Source organism: Bubalus bubalis, chromosome X (genome assembly GCF_019923935.1).
Source record: "Bubalus bubalis isolate 160015118507 breed Murrah chromosome X, NDDB_SH_1, whole genome shotgun sequence".
NCBI lineage: Eukaryota > Metazoa > Chordata > Mammalia > Artiodactyla > Bovidae > Bubalus > Bubalus bubalis.
The window spans coordinates 32559333-32577127 of NC_059181.1; the positions used below are offsets into that span (position 1 = coordinate 32559333).

At 35.5% G+C, this 17795-nt stretch overlaps 1 protein-coding gene and 1 long non-coding RNA gene across 9 annotated transcripts in view; one reads left to right on the plus strand and one right to left on the minus strand.

Moving 5' to 3' along the window:
* DMD (dystrophin) overlaps nucleotides 1-17795 on the minus strand; it is a 2402664-nt gene that overhangs the window by 2040161 nt on the left and 344708 nt on the right. The gene's annotated exons all lie outside the window — the stretch shown is intronic.
* LOC123331881 overlaps nucleotides 12978-17795 on the plus strand; it is a 46999-nt gene continuing 42181 nt past the window's right edge. Inside the window, exon 1 of the long non-coding RNA XR_006548683.2 lies at nucleotides 12978-13052. This is a non-coding gene — a long non-coding RNA (uncharacterized LOC123331881). The remainder of the gene's footprint in view (nucleotides 13053-17795) is intronic.

Consider the following 17795-nt stretch of genomic DNA (forward strand, 5'->3'; position numbering starts at 1 on the left):
GATGTGACTGTGGAAGCCCATGTATGTGTTAAGAATTTTAACTACTTATGTAAGAGGAAGCAAATATTCATCTTTCATATTTCATCTTGACCAATAGTTTTGATTTGCTTGGAAACAAAAAACTACCTTTTGCAATAAACCACTGTTCCAACAGCAATAAATTTCACAATGAACAAAGCTTAAACTGACCATTTAAAATTAAAAAGAATAAAAGATGGTCAATAAAGGTCAAAGAATCTGCATAAAAAAATACAGGAGGGTACTATAAAATGTAGTTTAAATCAAATTATTATACATTAGGAAAACTTTAATGCCAATTCTGCTATAATTCAAGAAGCAAATAATGAAGAGGAATAAAGAAAAGAGTAAAGTGAAGCCAAATGTGTCATCACATAAAATAACATACACCAGGGTAGGGTGCTATAAAGTTTTATTTCTATAGCTTTGAAAGAAGCTAAAAACTCACTTGTGACTCTCCAGCTCATGAGTAATGTGGTCATTTCAAACTTATGGCAATAAAAACTTTATAGCACCCCAGTTCAGAACATATGTCAAACAGAGAAAAAGGTAAAAATCAAAATGAAATGTGACAAAACACTGCAAAACACATCTCATCTGACACCACTATTCTGTTTTGGTCTAGGATTCAGCAGCCACTTTCATTTTGGAATTTCTTTCTCAAAATCATAAAGCAACTTGAAAGATCACTATGATTAACATCAAAGTAAACGTGGAAAAGTGAATTTCTTTGATCATACTGGTGCTCTCTATATGAATTTCAGGAAATATCACAACTGTTGCAAAATTAAGAAGATAAACATAATTCCTGCTGCTAAAAAGTAATGTGTTTGACCTTCACATAGAAACAATGAAGACAAGCCACTTTCTTTTAGAAAAATTTTACAGAAAATGGCATGTCTTTACAAGGAAAACTCAATGCTTTCAAAGGCTGTAATCATAATACATTTAAATGAATACATTACTTTTATTATCATGGCATTGTTGATATTCATTCCAGGAGGTCATATTTTTCTAAGATTTTTGCCTGTTGATGAAATTATTTTATGAAAATAGTGTCTAATTAGACTTTAGTTTATTAGTATTAATTAGTTATATTTTGTCACTTAAACAACTGGTATAACTTTGGTGCTATTCTAATTCTCATTCTATTTTCTTAGCTGTAGGGCCAGAATCTAATTAATCCTATTATTAATAGCTGTCTAATTTTTAGCTATTCTCTTTCATAGCCTAGAGATTTCATAGCTCTGTATGAAAATAAGAAAAGCTGTCATTGATTAATATATATTTGTTTTTATATTAACCAGGTAACTGCAATGTTACTACACACAGTCATCTACTCCTTGATTGATGACCATATTGTCACACATAGAATCATCAAAATATCAAATGAAAAAGCAATGATCATATAGTTTATTTCTAATTTAAATTGGAAATTTAAATTTAATTTAAATTGTTTGGGGATTTCTTCTTTGCCTGTAGCACAGATGTAATAGATTTCAAGGTAGTTGTTTTCCTTCCAATCAAACTTTTAGGTGATTATAAATATCTTCCTATAGACCACACTCAGAAGCCTAGCTATAGTGTACCACCTCTGGGAAGGAAAAAAAAAAAAAGTTAGCACTTTTCCTACTGAAATAATGATAGAAGGAAAAAAAAGCTTAAAAATTCTAAGAGACACCCTGACCAACAGAGAGCAATGCAATTCATTAGTCCTTGATAAAATCCAGAAATGACTCGATTGTTTCCCCTGAATTTCTTTCCCTTCTAAAGAGGAGAGGAGTTAGCTGTCACCCACAAGTGCCAATTCAAATTAATGAGAGTGATTTAGCAAAAGTCACTGAATTTTTTTTTAAATTTCCAGATACTATAATGTCCCATCATTACAAATGTCATTACTTTTAGAAGGTCAACCCTCTAAAACAGGCATTTTGATAGGGACAGAGTAAAGGGACAAAGGTGATTAAATAGTTAATCCCACTAGGAGATTTTAAGTAAACAATATGGGAGGTCCCTGTAAGTAAATGATTACTTGAGGAAGAAAGTTTGCTTAACCACAAAACCAAGAAGGCTTGCTTAGAAACAAAACCATGCAACAGAGACATGAAACATGCCCCAAAACAATAAATCAATGGTGGCATGATACCTACATCCTGACCAGGGAGCTCAGTATGTTAGGACATGCTCTCTGTACACATAAAGAACAATAATTCATGGACCTAGCCTGACCATGTGAAGACATGAAAACTCCCCTGCCCATCCTGAAGGAGGAACTAATGATAGAAACATGACATCTATTCAAGAAAGACAAAGAAGTTCTTCTCTGCTTCCCCGCCTTTTCTTTGACTATAAAATTGTAGCCCAGTAAGTTCTCAGGGCACAGCACTCTCTCGTCTGCCCACTTGTAAGCCTCACAAGCGTCCTATGCTAATCACTTCTTATCTATCACTTTGCCTTTTGCTGGATTCTTCTGCTCTGAAACATAAAGGACTGGGGGCTCTTTGGATCCCCCCTGAAACACCACCCATAGGTGTCAAATTCACATCAGATGATTCACAACTATAAGCATTTGAACTGTGATCGAATCCTATCACATGGATCCATGTTCAGTATTACTCAGTATATGCCTATTACCTAGAGAGTTTAATGCTACACTTACATAGGGAAAAAACACTCTGCAAGTACATCTCCAGTTTGAAACAGTGTCTAAAAAGTGTTCATAACAGGTTTGTACCTAACAAAGAAAAACATTATGTCCCTGTTCCTGACATCCACAACAATAATGGCAAAAGACAGATAACAAGAATATACATCTTCATCTTATAAGCCAAGCTTCATTCTAGAAGAGGTGAGAATAGAGCATCCTGTACCTTAACTGGCAACCATAATTTGAGATCATTTTGGAGACTGTGTATTACAGTGACATTATCCTTAATTTGCTAAAATTCATTTTGCATCTAATTATAGTCATAATTAGAACAAATGTGAAGATATATAAAAATAGTACCTCTTTTCTCATTTTTTCTCATTTAAGAATTCTTGTATCTTATCTAAAATTTGTTTTTCTTTGCAAACTGTAAATATTTCAGTTTAGATTTTATGTTTTTACTTAGTAAAAACAAAATCAAAGATCTCCATTAAAGTCTAACACAGGCTAAATTTTCCTATACATTGAGGTGAAAGTTGGTACTTTAGAATGTAATCAATATATGCTAAATAATTACAAATTTAATAACTAAAGTTTGTATCGTTAAAAAGAGCTAAACCAGTACTGTCCATTTGAAATTTTTGTGATGATGAAAATGTTCTATACCTGTATCATCCATTAAGATGGCCACTAGAAACACATGGCTACTGCATACTGTGAATGTGGCCAGTGCAATGGAGGAACAACATATTTTACTTTATTTTCACCAGTATAAACTTAAATTGCCATATGTGCCTTGTGGCTACTGAATCAAATAGCACAAGTTTTAATGTTGTTATTGCTTGATCACTAAGTTGTGTTCAACTCTTTGCAACCTCATGGACTGCAGCACACCAGGCTTCTCTATCCTTCACTGTCTTTCAGAGTTGCTCCAATTCATGTCCATTGAGTCCATGATGCTATCTAACCATCTCATCTTCTGGCATCTGCTTCTCCTTTTACCTTTAATCTTTCCCAGCATCAGGGACTTCTCCAATGAATTGGCTTTTTGTGTCAGGTGGCCAAAGTATTGGAGCTTCAGCTTCAGCATCAGTCCTTCCAATGAATATTCAGGGTTGATTTTGTTTAGGATTGACTGGTTTGATCTCCTTGCAGTCCAATGGACTCTCAAGAGGCTTCTCTAACACCACAATTCAAAAGCATCAATTCTTTGGCACTCAGCCTTCTTTAAGGTCCAGCTCTCACATCCATACAGGACTACTGGAAAAACCACAGTGATGTCTTTGCTTTTTAATATGCTGTCGAGGTTGGTCACAACTTTACATCCAAGGAGAAAGCTTCTTTTAATTTCATGGCTGCAGTCACTGTCTGCAGTGATTTTGGAACCCAAGAAAACAAAATCCATCACTGCTTCCGTATTTTCCCCTTCTACTTGTTATGAAGTGATGGGACTAGATGCCATAATCTTAGTTTTTTCCTCTCTGATACATTTATTTCTACCATTCTATCTTCTAATTCACTAATCCTATCTTCTGCCTCTGTTATTCTACTATTTGTTGCCTCCAGAGTATTTTTGATTTCATTTATTACATTATTCATTATATATTGACTCTTTTTTATTTCTTCTAGGTCCTTGTTAAACCTTTCTTGCATCTTCTCAATCCTTGTCTCCAGGCTATTTATCTGTGATTGCATTTTGATTTCAAGATTTTGGATCAATTTCACTATCATTATTCAGAATTCTTTATCAGGTAGATTCCCTATCTCTTCCTCTTTTGTTTGGTTTGGTGGGCATTTATCCTGTTCCTTTATCTGCTGGGTATTACTCTGTCTCTTCATCTTGTTTAAATTGCTGAGTTTGGGGTGTCCTTTCTGTATTCTGGCAGTTTGTGGAGTTCTCTTTATTGTGGCGTTTCCTCGCTGTGTGTGGGTTTGTACAGGTGGCTTGTCAAGGTTTCTTGGTTAGGGAAGCTTGTGTCAGTGTTCTGGTGGGTGGAGCTGGATTTCTTCTCTCTGGAGTGCAATGAAGTGTCCAGTAATGAGTTATGAGATGTCTATGGTTTTGGGGTGACTTTGGACAGCCTGTATCTTGGAGCTCAGGGCTGTGTTCCTGTGTTGCTGGAGAATTTGCTTGGTATGTCTTGCCCTGGAACTTGTTGGCTCTTGTGTGGTGCTTGGTTTCAGCGTGTGTATGGAGGCGTTTGATGAGCTCCTGTCAATTAATGATCCCTGGAGTCAGGAGTTCCCTGGAGTCAGGGTTTGGACTTAAGCCTCCTGCTTCCAGTTATCAGTTTTATTTTTACAGTAGTTTCAAAACTTCTCCTTCTATACAGCACCATTGATAAAACATCTACGTTAAAGATGAAAAGTTTCTCCACCGTGAGGGTCATCCAGAGAGGTTTAAGCCAGCTTTTTCACTCTCCTCTTTCACCCTTATCAAGAAGTTCTTTAGTTCCTCAACACCCTCTGCCATTAGAGTGGTATCATTTGCGTATCTTAAGTCACTGATATTTCTCCTGATGATCTTGATTCCAGCTTGTGAGTCATTCAGTCCAGAATTTCACATGATGTGAAAGTCTGCATATAAGTTAAATGACAGGGTAACAATATACAGCCTTGATGTACTCCTTTCTCCATTTTGAACTAAACCTTTGTTCCATGTAAGGTTCTACCTATTAATTCTTGACCCACATACAGATTTCTCAGGAGACAGGTAAGGTGGTCTGGTATTCCCAACTCTTTAAGAATTTTCCACAGCTTTTGTGATCCACACTGTCAAAGGCTTTAGCATAGTCAATGAAGCAGTGGTAGGTACTTTTTTCTGGAATTTCCTGGCTTTCTATATGAGCCAATGAATGTTGGAAATTTGATCTCTGATTCCTCTGCCTTTTCTAAACCCAAACTATACATCTGGAAGTTCTCAGTTCACATACTGCTGAAGCCTAGCTTGAAGGATTTTGAACATAACCTTACTAGCATGTGAAAGGAGAAGGAAATGGCAACCCACTCCAGTATTCTTGCCTAGAGAATCCTGTGGACAGAGGAGCCTGGTGGGCTGTTGTCCATGGGGTCACACAGAGTTGGACATGGCTGAAGTGACTTAGCAGCAGCAGCATGTGAAATGAACACAACTGTGTGGTAGTTTGAACATTCTTTGGCACTGTCCTTCTTTGGGATTGGAATGAAAACTGACCTTTTCTAGTCCTGTGGCCACTGCTGAATTTTCCAGATTTGCTGACACATTGAGTACAGCATTTTAAAACAGCTGGATAAGTGTATACGTTTATTAGTAATTACCACAAGTTTAGGCATTAATTGGGATTCCCTGGCAGCTCAGATTGTAAAAAAGCTGTCTGCAGTGCAGGAGACTGGGGTTTGATTCCTGGGTTGTGAAGACCCCCTGGAGAAAGGAATGGCAATCCACTCCAATATTCTTGCCTGGAAAATTCATGGACAGGGCAGCCTGAAGGGCTACAGTTCATGGGGTTGCAGAGTCAGATAGAACTGAGCAACTAACACACACAAAGGAGTTAATTACTAAAAATTTATACCCTTGTCTACACATATGTTATACACACCTATAGGGTTATGTGAACAAACATACACATAAATGGATACAACCTTATAGTTACTTAAAAATGTGTATCAAAAATTTCTCCAAAATATACCACACTCTTTCTTCATTTTAGTGAACATGAAAAATTCAAATTTATTAAGATAATTTTGACCAAAAATATCTTTCACATCAAATGCAACTAGTTAATTCTGCAAAACTTGTGATTTTTTTTTAATCAAAATTAACTAGAAAAACAACTTAATCCTCTGCTTTAATTTGCCATTTCACAGCTTACAACTGTTTATTGTGAATGCTCCTAATTTTTTTCTTCTGGGAAATTTTGCAATGCTATTACGGCAGTATATGTTTGACATTTTGCTGTTCTTTTGAAATTCAAAATGATTTGTACTGTTAAATATATTTATTTATATTAAAGAAAAAGGCCATGATTTGGAAAACACATTCAGGTTTTGGAATGATTCCAAGAAGTAAAGACCTTTTATCAGGTCTTTACTAAGTAAAGACCTTAGTAACATCTATTTGATATAGATCCTTGATCTGATAGAAACCTGATTTATTTAAGTATTTGTAATTAAGCAACAATAAGGCCAGTGGGTTGGTCAAGTATTCATTGTTTCAGTTATGGAAGATAAAAGAGTCCTAGAGATCTACTAGATAGGGTAGTGCTTATAGTTAACTATATTGTATTCTATACTTAAAATTTTGTTATGAGGGTAGATCTTATGTTAAATGTAATAAAGTAAAAGAGAAGGGAGAAAACTTTTAGAGGTGAAGGCTTAATTTATGTTATTATAATTGCATATGGTGACAATATACATTAAATATGTACATCTTTTTTCATGGCAATCATATTTAATAAAAAATAAAAATTTTAAAAGTCTGAACAATGGGAAGTAAGACAACACACTGATTTCAAAGCCGTGGTAATAAAAAGAACACTGGCACATCTTTCTTATTCATCTGGAAATGATGGGTGACCCAGATTTTCTCACACAAAAGAAATCTAGCTGTATAATTTAAATTATTTTAACTGTGTAGCAGACTTCTCCCGGTCACCTCTAAAGATACGCTAAGATGCATGTTCTCAGTAGGAACAAAACATTCTGACTCTGATACATCTAAAATTTTGCCTTTTCTAAGTTTCCTAGGTGAGAACTCTTGTGTTATAATTTAGAAAAAGAAAAGTACACTGAATCTAGTCTTTCACTTTAAAATTTTTCCCCCTTAAACACTGGTTGTCTATATTGTATACTGCATCCTGTAAAGAAAAAAAAAATGTACTGGATTTTTACTGAAACTGGTATGTTTTACAGAGTATGGGCCCCACACACTATAGTTACAGTCTGTTTGGCAGTTCTCATTTCACCTACAGATATTGTAGTCTATATAGCAATGAGAAAACAAATAATTCTTGGACTGACATAGTTACAAAGCCAAGAGGGAAGAGCAACTCTTTTCAAGGCAAAAAACTTAAATTTAGGATCTGAGTTTATAAATAAGTAGTTCAAGGGAGTCACCTAGAGAGGTGTTTTTCAAGCTACAGGTGAAAACTTGAGTAGACTGTGAAATCCATTTATATGTCATGCCAGTTCTTAATTTAACAAATCCAACACAATGGAATGGAAATTATTAGAGTGTGGCAACATATGGTAAGAATAAAATGCCTTTTTTAATGAAACTTCTTCCAAATTTGTGTGTGTGTGTGTGTGTGTGTGTGTGTGTGTGTGTGTGTATGCACACATGAGAGTAGAGAGAGAGGATCACAAGGAACTCTCATAGTTTCTCATGAACTGGGTGGCAAACAGCAAATAGAAAAAAAAAGTGGATGCCCCCAAAGTAGAGAAACAATAGATTATTTTATAATCTGAACTCTGGAGCCCTGAAAGCCTTAGAAAGAATCCTAATTTTGTTACCCACACAGATTATTTAACTTTTCTCTGCTTTTTCTCATGTGTCCCTCTCATAGTATCCATCTCAAAGTGTTGCTTTAAGAATTAAGTGAGGGACTTTCCTGGTGGTCCAGTGGAAGACTCCACTTCCACTTAGGAGGCACAGGCTCAATCCCTGGTTGGGGAAAGAAAATCCCACATGTCATGTGCTGTAGCCATAAAATAATACAAATTTTTTAAAAAATGAGATAAACCAAGTAAATCCATTATAGCAGTGCCTGGTATTTGATAATGTGCTAGTTGTTAGCATTTCATTTTTATCCTATGATCCTTGAGTTACTTTAGATTTTAGGCTCAATATTGAGCCTAAATGTGATTTTTTTTAAGTGAATATTTTTTCCCTTGTTTTTAACTTAAATTCTTAGGAAAGCACCGTGTTTTAAAAAATGAACATGTGAACTTTATCTAAAATTCCTAGTTATAGGATTTTGCTAACAGGCACATTTTTCATGACACAAACAATTTCGGGCAGCAAGCCCTCATTGTCCATTTTTCTAATACAAATTTCTCTGTTCTTGAAATGTCACTGACTGTCCCTATTCAGCTATGCCCTGCTTCTATCATGTCTGTCACCATATTCATTATAAACAAGATGGGTGTTTTGGGCATTGGGAGGTAAGAAGTTCACATTTTGTGATTTTTTAATATAATACTCAAAATCTTTGGTGGGGACTAGCCTTTTTACTGCCACTGATAAAGGCTATGACCCTATACCCTGAAGCAAGCCAAGTGAATAAGATCTATTTATAAAGACTCAAGACAGTAGGTAAAACAACAGCACTGACTGGGTTAGGTAAAAGCATAGACTTCATAAATCATCCAGCCCTTGAAAAATATTAGGTACCATACAATAAGCTCTTAAAGGGCTTCAGCATCCTCAGAATAATGTTTTAAATTTTAAGGATAATTACTCCCAAATCTACACAGTTTTGAATGTAACTTAACACTGGCCTTTGATTCGGTAAATTGCTAATTATGGCTATCTTTGTTAGATTTAAATTGAATTAGGTTAAACTGTGACCCAGTGATTTTCTGCCTTCTTATGTGGTCAATGCAAACAGTTATATTTAATGGTGGTAAAGCTGAGATAAAAGTGTTAAACGCAAGAGTCAGTTGCAAGGTCATTATTTTTTTCAAAGTAATGAAAACATAGTACTTTATCTACTGTAAAATTACAGGCTAATGACTCAGTCCTACAGAGTGGCTCTCAAACCTTGTTCAATGTACCCACACTGATTTAAGAAATGATAAAGTATCATTTCAAAGATTAAATAATGATGAGGAGTCTAAATCACATTTTAAGTGGTGCCACCAAATGTAAGTTTTTAAAGCTCTCAGCAGAATTTTTTTTGGATAAAGAAGTGAGAAAAGTTATTCAATCAAAGCAGAAGGTAATTATTTATAATATTTTAAAATATTGTATTTGCATTACTTTAAAAAATAATTCAATAGATATTTTAATATTTTGTGAAAGTTTTAATACTGTCTTTCAAGGTATTGAAATCGAGCAGGACACTGAGGGCCCCTCCCTGGTACAAATACTTTTCTGTGCCCCTCATTTGTTGTTTGTAGGAAATAAGTTTTATTGCCTATTTTATTTCCTCCAGTAGCCTCCAGGACCTTCCCTGAGTTCCAAAAGGCAGATTCAAATAGTTGCTAATCAGAGCAGGAAGGGGATGCAGAGATAAGGGAGTAGCAGTCAAGAAATAATAGTGCAGCCTTGGGGCAGAGTCTTGGTTCTTCCTCAAGGAATATAGGTAATAATATCTTAGAGCTCTTCTGCAGGAACTAAGGTGCCCACTCAGGTGAAGGATAGTAAGTTCAGGGCAAGCACAAGATTGCTATAGCACTATCCTCTTACCTCTTCACCAACCAATTAAGAAAGCCACACACCCTGCAGCCTGCAACCCAAATTTTGCCTTTAAAATTTTTCCCCCCAAACAATCAGGAATTTGGGGGTTTTGAGCATGAGCCACCTATTCTCCTTGCTTGGCTGCAATAAACCTTTATCTGCTCTAAACTCTGACATTTCAGTTTATTTGGCCTCATTGTGCACCGGGCACAAGAACTTTGGTAATAGCATCAAACTGCATTTTTGAATGTACCATGAACAAGGATATTAAAATAGTTTAGATTGCTCAGCCTATTTATTGAATGTTTACGGATCAAATAAAGAGGTTAAAAATTACCTGATGAATCTTATTAGTAGGAACAAATAGCCTCTGTAAAATTTTTTTCTAAAATTTACCTCATTTGGATCAACCGTGTGCAGATTTTAATTACTTCAAAAGGTTGCCTAAACTACCTCCATCACAACAACTCTGTCATTTTTTCTTACACATGGTTACTTATGTCAATGCAGTGCTAAAATTGAGAGAGCTTGTGAAAAATATGTGGGGGAACAAATGTGGCACCACAAAATGTCTCTTTGGCATGTGGATTATTTGAAGCTGAAAACAATCAAGGCCAAACGACTTTGTAAGAACTTTTGACCTTTCCCCTAACTGCCTAAAAAGATGCAGATCTATTCCAGAAGGGAAGGCATCATCAAAAATAATTATAGAATGCAAAGAAAGAAAATTAGTCCCTCAATCATGTCTGATTCTTTGAGACCCCATGGACTGTAGCCTGCCAGGCTCCTCTGACCATGGAATTTTCCAGGCAAGAAGACTGGAGTGGGTTGCTATTTCCTTATCCAGGGGATCTTCTTGACCCAGGGATTGAACCCATGTCTCCAGCATTGCAGGCAGATTCTTTACCATCTGAGCCACTAGTGAACCCCAACTACAGTATAATATGAACTTAAAGTGGTAGACAAGGAAGTATCTGGTACAGTCTGTTAAAAATCCTGTGTCCCATTGTTTCTGTAAAGCTCAGCACACATTTGTTTTTATCTTCCTGTGAATTGCCTTGCTCCCTTTTGAAATCCCAAACCACTACCCCCTTCTCTTTCTCTCTGAAGGCAAATAAGCCTCAGTGGCCAAACTTGTCATTGGGTCTAATTTTTCTAGTGAAGCCCTGTTCATATGTAATTAAATTTGATTTTCTCCTGTTTATGGGTTTCAATTTCACTTTAATTCATAGGCCAGCTAGAAGAACCTAGATAGGTAGAGGAAAGTTTCCTCTTCCTCCACAAATGTTATGTAACATCTTCAAATAAATATTAGAAATATTTTATTCTGAAATAGTTAATTACCTTATAAATTATTTTTAATGAAATATTTTTATATTTAGAAGAAAGCAAATTTAAGTTATTTTCTTCTATTTTTTGGCCTACTTAAGTTTAACTGAAAAATGCAATTATAAGCTATTTAAAGTGTACACAGTAAAGATTTGATATATGTGCTTCTACACTGTGTTTTCTCCTTTTAAAGTAAATCTAATGAGGGGGGAGAAAGCACCAATTTTTAAAGAATTCACATTTAATGAGGAAATAGGAATTCTTCATTTAGTATTTGTGATGAGTAGTCAGAGAGTCATCCTAAAATTATAATTGTTATTATTTAATTGGTTATATGGAGCAGAAATACATTTTAAGAACTACTACTTCTTAAATGCCACTTCTAAATTTCTGCTTTCCCTTTTTCTATTGTATATGATTATATGGCCATTAAATTAAAATATTCCTTCATGCTATAAATATTATAAATATCATTTAATTATTTGGAGATTTTAATATTGTAAGATTACTATACCAATTATATGCATATATTCTTGAATTTCCTAATCTAGGTGAAAACCTTCAACTTTTTGCCTAATCTAGTCAAATAGTTTAACTATATCAAATCACTTAACATACAAATATATATAATAAATTTATAAATTTAACATAAGGATTTATATATATATATATATATATATATATATTGGATTCCCAGGTAGTGCAGTGGTAAAGAATCTGCCTGACCATGCAGGAGTTGCAAGAGTCATGGGTTCAATCTCTGGGTCAGAAAGATCCCCTATAGTAGCAAATGGCAACCCACTCCAGTATTTTTGCCTGGAGTAGAAAATCACAACCCACTTCAGTATTCTTGCCTGGAAAATTCCATAGACAGAGGAGCCTGGTGTGCTACAGTCCACAAGGTTGCGAAGAGTCGGACACAATTGAATACTCATGCAAATGCATGTATATATATAATCTCACTGTTTTATTTATTTTCTATGTATTTTTATTAATTTATTGAGATGCTTGAAAAATTTTAAGTCTTTTTATAACCCTTTAAAAAATAACCATTGATTTGTCATATCATCGAGCTTCAAATCTGACTCATTTCCATATGTTGCATAGGAGTATGCAACATATTCCTCAGTAATTAGTGAGTAGTTTTTTCTTATATGCATTGCTTTATCCTAACATCTATATTTCTGCCCACACAGTGAGTGATATAAAATAGTGGGCAGAGTCCCAACTCAAACTGTAGTAAATGTGTTAATAATGGAAGCTCTAGACACTTTTCCAATAATTGTTCCACACAGGCTCATAGTTTGACGTGTGAATTTCAAAAGCAGAAATAGCTAGAAATTTCATGTTCTTATATTATTCTAAGGATTTATCAATGCAGTTCTAAAAATATAAATATTTTTCTCTTAAAAACATACTTCAAGGGAAATATAGGAGGTGATAATAATGGGGAGAATTTCAAGGAAATTTTTATTTTTAAAGTTTTCTTTTGATTAAGCCAGCAGTGCATATACTGACTGATGATCACAGCAGAAAAATGAAATACTGACTCACTTAAGGAAATGAGTCATTCTTACTTAAAATGACCTTGTTTTTGGTCTACACATTTGAGATGAGAACAGATCTGACGCTACATGTTCAAAGTTTCAAGTCCACATGTGTTGAATGAAGAAAAAAAAAGTGAGTTTTCTTTTCGTATTCCCTCTTGTAACTTCATTGAAAGGTAACTTGCATTATTTTTCTCCCATTTCATGTCTTGGGCTAGTCCTATATAATGTTAAAACAATTTGGAAATATGGATCATGGAACAAATTAAATATCGGTTTATAAGCTAAACTACTAAGGTTGGTAATATATTTTGTGTTTTCGTTTTGTTGTTTTTCTTTTTACTTACTGCTTTGAGGGTACTGAATGCAGTTTTAGCAAATAAAAAAAAAACTCTTAGTTTTTCTTCAATTCATAATTCTTAAGAAAAACAAAATACTTGACTTGATACAGCTCATTATATACATTTTGAACTTGGTTCCAAAACCAATATATCCTACTCTATACCATGTAATTATTATCAAATATTTGCAATTATTTCAAATTAAGACTTTAGACAATATCCTGATATATTACACTAAGGTTGCCCAACCAATAGTTTCTTGAAGATTACTCTTTATCTAAATTTTCTAGTCTACTTTGCAGTTAGGTTGAATTATATAATTGGGTTTTGGCTCGTGGGATGCTGGTGAAAGTAACCTAAGTCCTTTCCTGACCTGGACAAGACATTTTAATATCCTTTTATAACTTTGCTGTCCAATATGGTAGCCACTAGCTATATGTCCACTGAGTACTTCAAATGTGTCTATTCCAAATTGAGATGTGCTGAGCTGTGCTTAATCACTCAGTTGTGTTCCACACTTTGTGACCCCATGGACTATAGCCCACCAGGCTCCTCTGTCCATGTATCCCAGGCAAGAATACTGGAGTGGGTTGTCATTTCCTTCTCCAGGGGATCTTCCTGACCCAGAGATCAAACCCAGATCTCCTGTGTCTCCTGCATTAGCAGGCAGATTCTTTACCATTGTGCCACTTGGGCTTCCCAATTGAGATGTGTCGTAAGTGTAAAACACGCAACATATTTTAAAGAGGTAGTATAAAAATACTGTGAACTATCTCTGTAATAATATACTGACAACATGTTGAAGAGATAACATCTTGGATATATTGGGTTAACTAAAATATATTTTAAAATAGTCTTACTTGTTTCTTTTTAAATTATAAATGTAGTTACAATAAGATTTTAAATAATTGGTTTACATTATATCTCTATTGGACAGTGTGGTCTAACGTCTCAGGGTTCTATATCTTTTCACTTTCTACCACCATTCACTCCCTCGTCCATTAATCATGCAACAATACTTATTACGAATCTACTATGTGCCAGATATTCTTCTAATAATCACTTCTGATAAGATAGAGAATGGAGGAAAAGGGGAGCACCCCAAAATAGGGCATCCCAAAATGTGCCTCTTTGGCATAAGGATTATTTTGAGCTGAAGGCAATCAAGACCCCGAATATACAGTAATAGCTTTTTGTCATCTTCTTTAACTGCCTAAAAGAATTTAGATAGAGAGCCTGTACCAGGAAGATGGTTATTACCAGAGATAACATTTACATCTGAGAGATTTATCAGCATGGCCTGGCAAAGATTTGTTTAGGCAGCATTTCCTCTTTTCACCTTCCTGTGAACTGTCTTCCTCCCCTTTGAAGTTTCAGACTGCTCTCCCATTCCTTAGCCCAGGATGGTATATAAATCCCAGCTGCCTGCCTTTGAATCTCTTATCTTTGTGGGGTTCATGTACATATGAACAAACAAAAATTTTTTTTTTTCATCTAGTAATCTCTTTTTATTTCTGAAGGGTCTCAGCCAAGAAGCTAGAAGGGTAAAGGGAAAATTATTTTTCCTCCCCAACAGAGTCACAGGCTCCACAATACAAATAAGAGGGGGTAGGTGGGCTAACTGATATAGAAACTGAATTATATGACAAGAATTTTTGTGCTCAGACTCTGCCAGGACAAGCAGGAGGAGTGATTCTAATGTGACTTTCTGAATGGTGCTTAAAGAACCACAGATGCTGTGTTCTATCTATTAGAAAGAATGAGAACACAGAGTTATGAAATGTTAAAAGACTCCTGTGTCTCATTCCTTGGACTTCAAGGGCTAAGGCATTTTGGCAATGCCGGTGAATTGCCCCGGGCTTCTGTGACTGTGGCGATAGTTGTGAAACAGGGACTCCCAGTGTTAGGAGCAGTTGAAGTGTTACTGTGTGAACTTATTGCTGGAAAACACACACTGTTTTCAGCCTTTTATAAATAATGAAAACTACTTAATAAACCATCCTCCGTTTCCATTACTCAAGTGGTTGCGATATACAGCATTCTCAGACTATTTCTGATTTTGTAGAGAAAATGTAGAAGGCTTCTTTGCAGCTTCCTTCCAATTTATATTACTGCCAGAGACTTACTGTGTTCAACCAATTCTTTCCTATATAACATTAATTCTGTGTGTTTGTAAAACCTAATAAAAATCTTGCTCATTAAAAATGGAATTCAACAAAACAAAACCAAAGGACTCAAATTATGAATATGAGCAAAGAAGCACTTAGTTTATTTTCTATTCAATACTTTGACTGCTGCTGCTAAGTCACTTTAGTGGTGTCCAACTCCTACGTGACCCCATAGACCGCAGCCCACAAGGCTCCGCCGTCCCTGTGATTCTCCAGGCAAGAACATTGGAGTGGGTTGCCATGTCCTTCTCCAAGGCATGAAAGTGAAGTCACTCAGTCGTGTCCAACTCTTAGCAACCCCATGGACTGCAGCCCACCAGGCTCCTCCGTCCATGGGATTTGCCAGGCAAGAGTACTGGAGTGGGGTGAAACAACTCCAATTCTTCTGACTTTCCTCATAGGACTTTTTGCCTGATATTTTAGTCATTGTTCTCCTTCCTATCTTACATCATCCAAAAGAGTTTCCTAAACATATTCTTAGTTCTTTTTAACATGTTTATTCTTCAAATATATATATATATATATTTAAAACAAAGGCAGCAATGGTACACTTTACTGCTAACAAAATTTATTGCAAAAAAATATGGAAAAAAGGCATTCCTTATTTTACATCTCTAAATCTTCCTAACTCATTTTTCCCATTTTTTTTCTTAACAAAATGATATTGCTTATTCATACATCTTTTTTTCTCTTCACATGCAAGAATTAAAATTCTTTGCAAATTGCAGAGCTGATTCTAGCACCAAGACATGTACATCTTGTTGGGAACCCAAGGTAGTCTGTCTCAAAATATGCCTTAAAATGTCATATTGATTATTTTGAATCAAAGTTACTTCATTGCAGGAAGGACACGAGACCCTCCTCTCCATCTCCCTGAAAGAAGGAAATAAATCTCTCCTGTGAAAGGTGCCTTCCCTTCTCTTCCCTGGAAGAGAGGAGGACATACTTATCACCAGAGATAACGAGCATATATATACAAATCTAATTACTTTTTTACTAATTTACTACCGTAGCTCAAACTTGACTTAAATTTCTTACTAATTCAGCACCCAAACCAAAGTTTCTTTGTTCTATCAATTCCTGTCAAATTTACTATTTCTTCTTCAAAAGAGTATAAAAGCTACCTGCTTTTACCACTTGAGGTGTCATTTTTATGAGACCTCTATGCATATGAATTAATTTTTTTCTTTTTCTTCAGTTAGTCTGTCTTGTGTCAATTTTATTATTAGTCCAGCTACAAGAACTCAAAGAGACAGAGGGGGAAAATTTGCCCTTCATAACAATCTTACCGGAAAAGGTCAGTTTTCATTCCAATCCCAAAGAAAGGAAATGCCAAAGAATGTTCAAAATACAACACAATTGCACTCATTTCATACACTAGCAAAATAATGCTCAAAATTCTCCAAGCTAGGCTTCAATAGTATGTGAACCAAGAACATCCAGATGTTCAAGATGGATTTACAAAAGGAAGAGGAACCAGACACCAAATTGCCAACATCTGTAGGATCATAGAAAAAGCAAGAGAATTTCAGAAAAACATCTACTTCTGCTTTGTTTACTAGGCTAAAGCCTTTGACTGTGTGGATCACAACAAACTGGAAAATTCTTATAGAGATGGGAATACCAGACCACGTTACCTGCCTCCTGAGAAATCTGTATGCAGGTCAAGAAGCAACAGTTAGAACCAGACATGGAACAACAGACTGGTTCCAAATTGGGAAAGGCATACACCAAGGCTATATACTGTCATCCTCCTAATTTAACTTATATGCAGAATGCATCATGAGAAATGCCAGGCTAGATTAAGCACAAGCTAGAATCAAGACTGCCAGGAGAAATATTAATAACTTCAGATATGCAGATGATACCACCCTTATTACAGAAAGCAAATAGGAACTAAAAAGCCAGTTGATGAAACTGAAAGAGCAGAGTGAAAAAGCTGGCTTAAAACTCAACATTCAAAAAATGAAGACCATGGCATCCAGGCCCATCACTTCATGGCAACTAATGGGGAAACAATGGAAACAGTGACAGACTTTATTTTCTGGGGCTCCAAAATCACTGCAGATGGTGACTGCAGCCATGAAATTAAAAGATGCTTGCTCCTTCAAAGAAAAGCTTGAGAAACATAGACAGCATATTGAAAAGCAGAGACATTACTTTGCCTACAAAAGTCCATCTGGTCAAAGCTATGGTTTTTCCAGTAATCATGTATGGATGTGAGAGTTGCACCACAAAGAAGGCTGAGTGCCAGAGAATTGATGCTTTTGAACTGTGGTGCTGGAGAAGACTCTTGAGAGTCCCTTGGACTACAAGGAGATCAAATCAGTCCATCCTAAAGGAAACCAATCCTGAATATTCATTGGA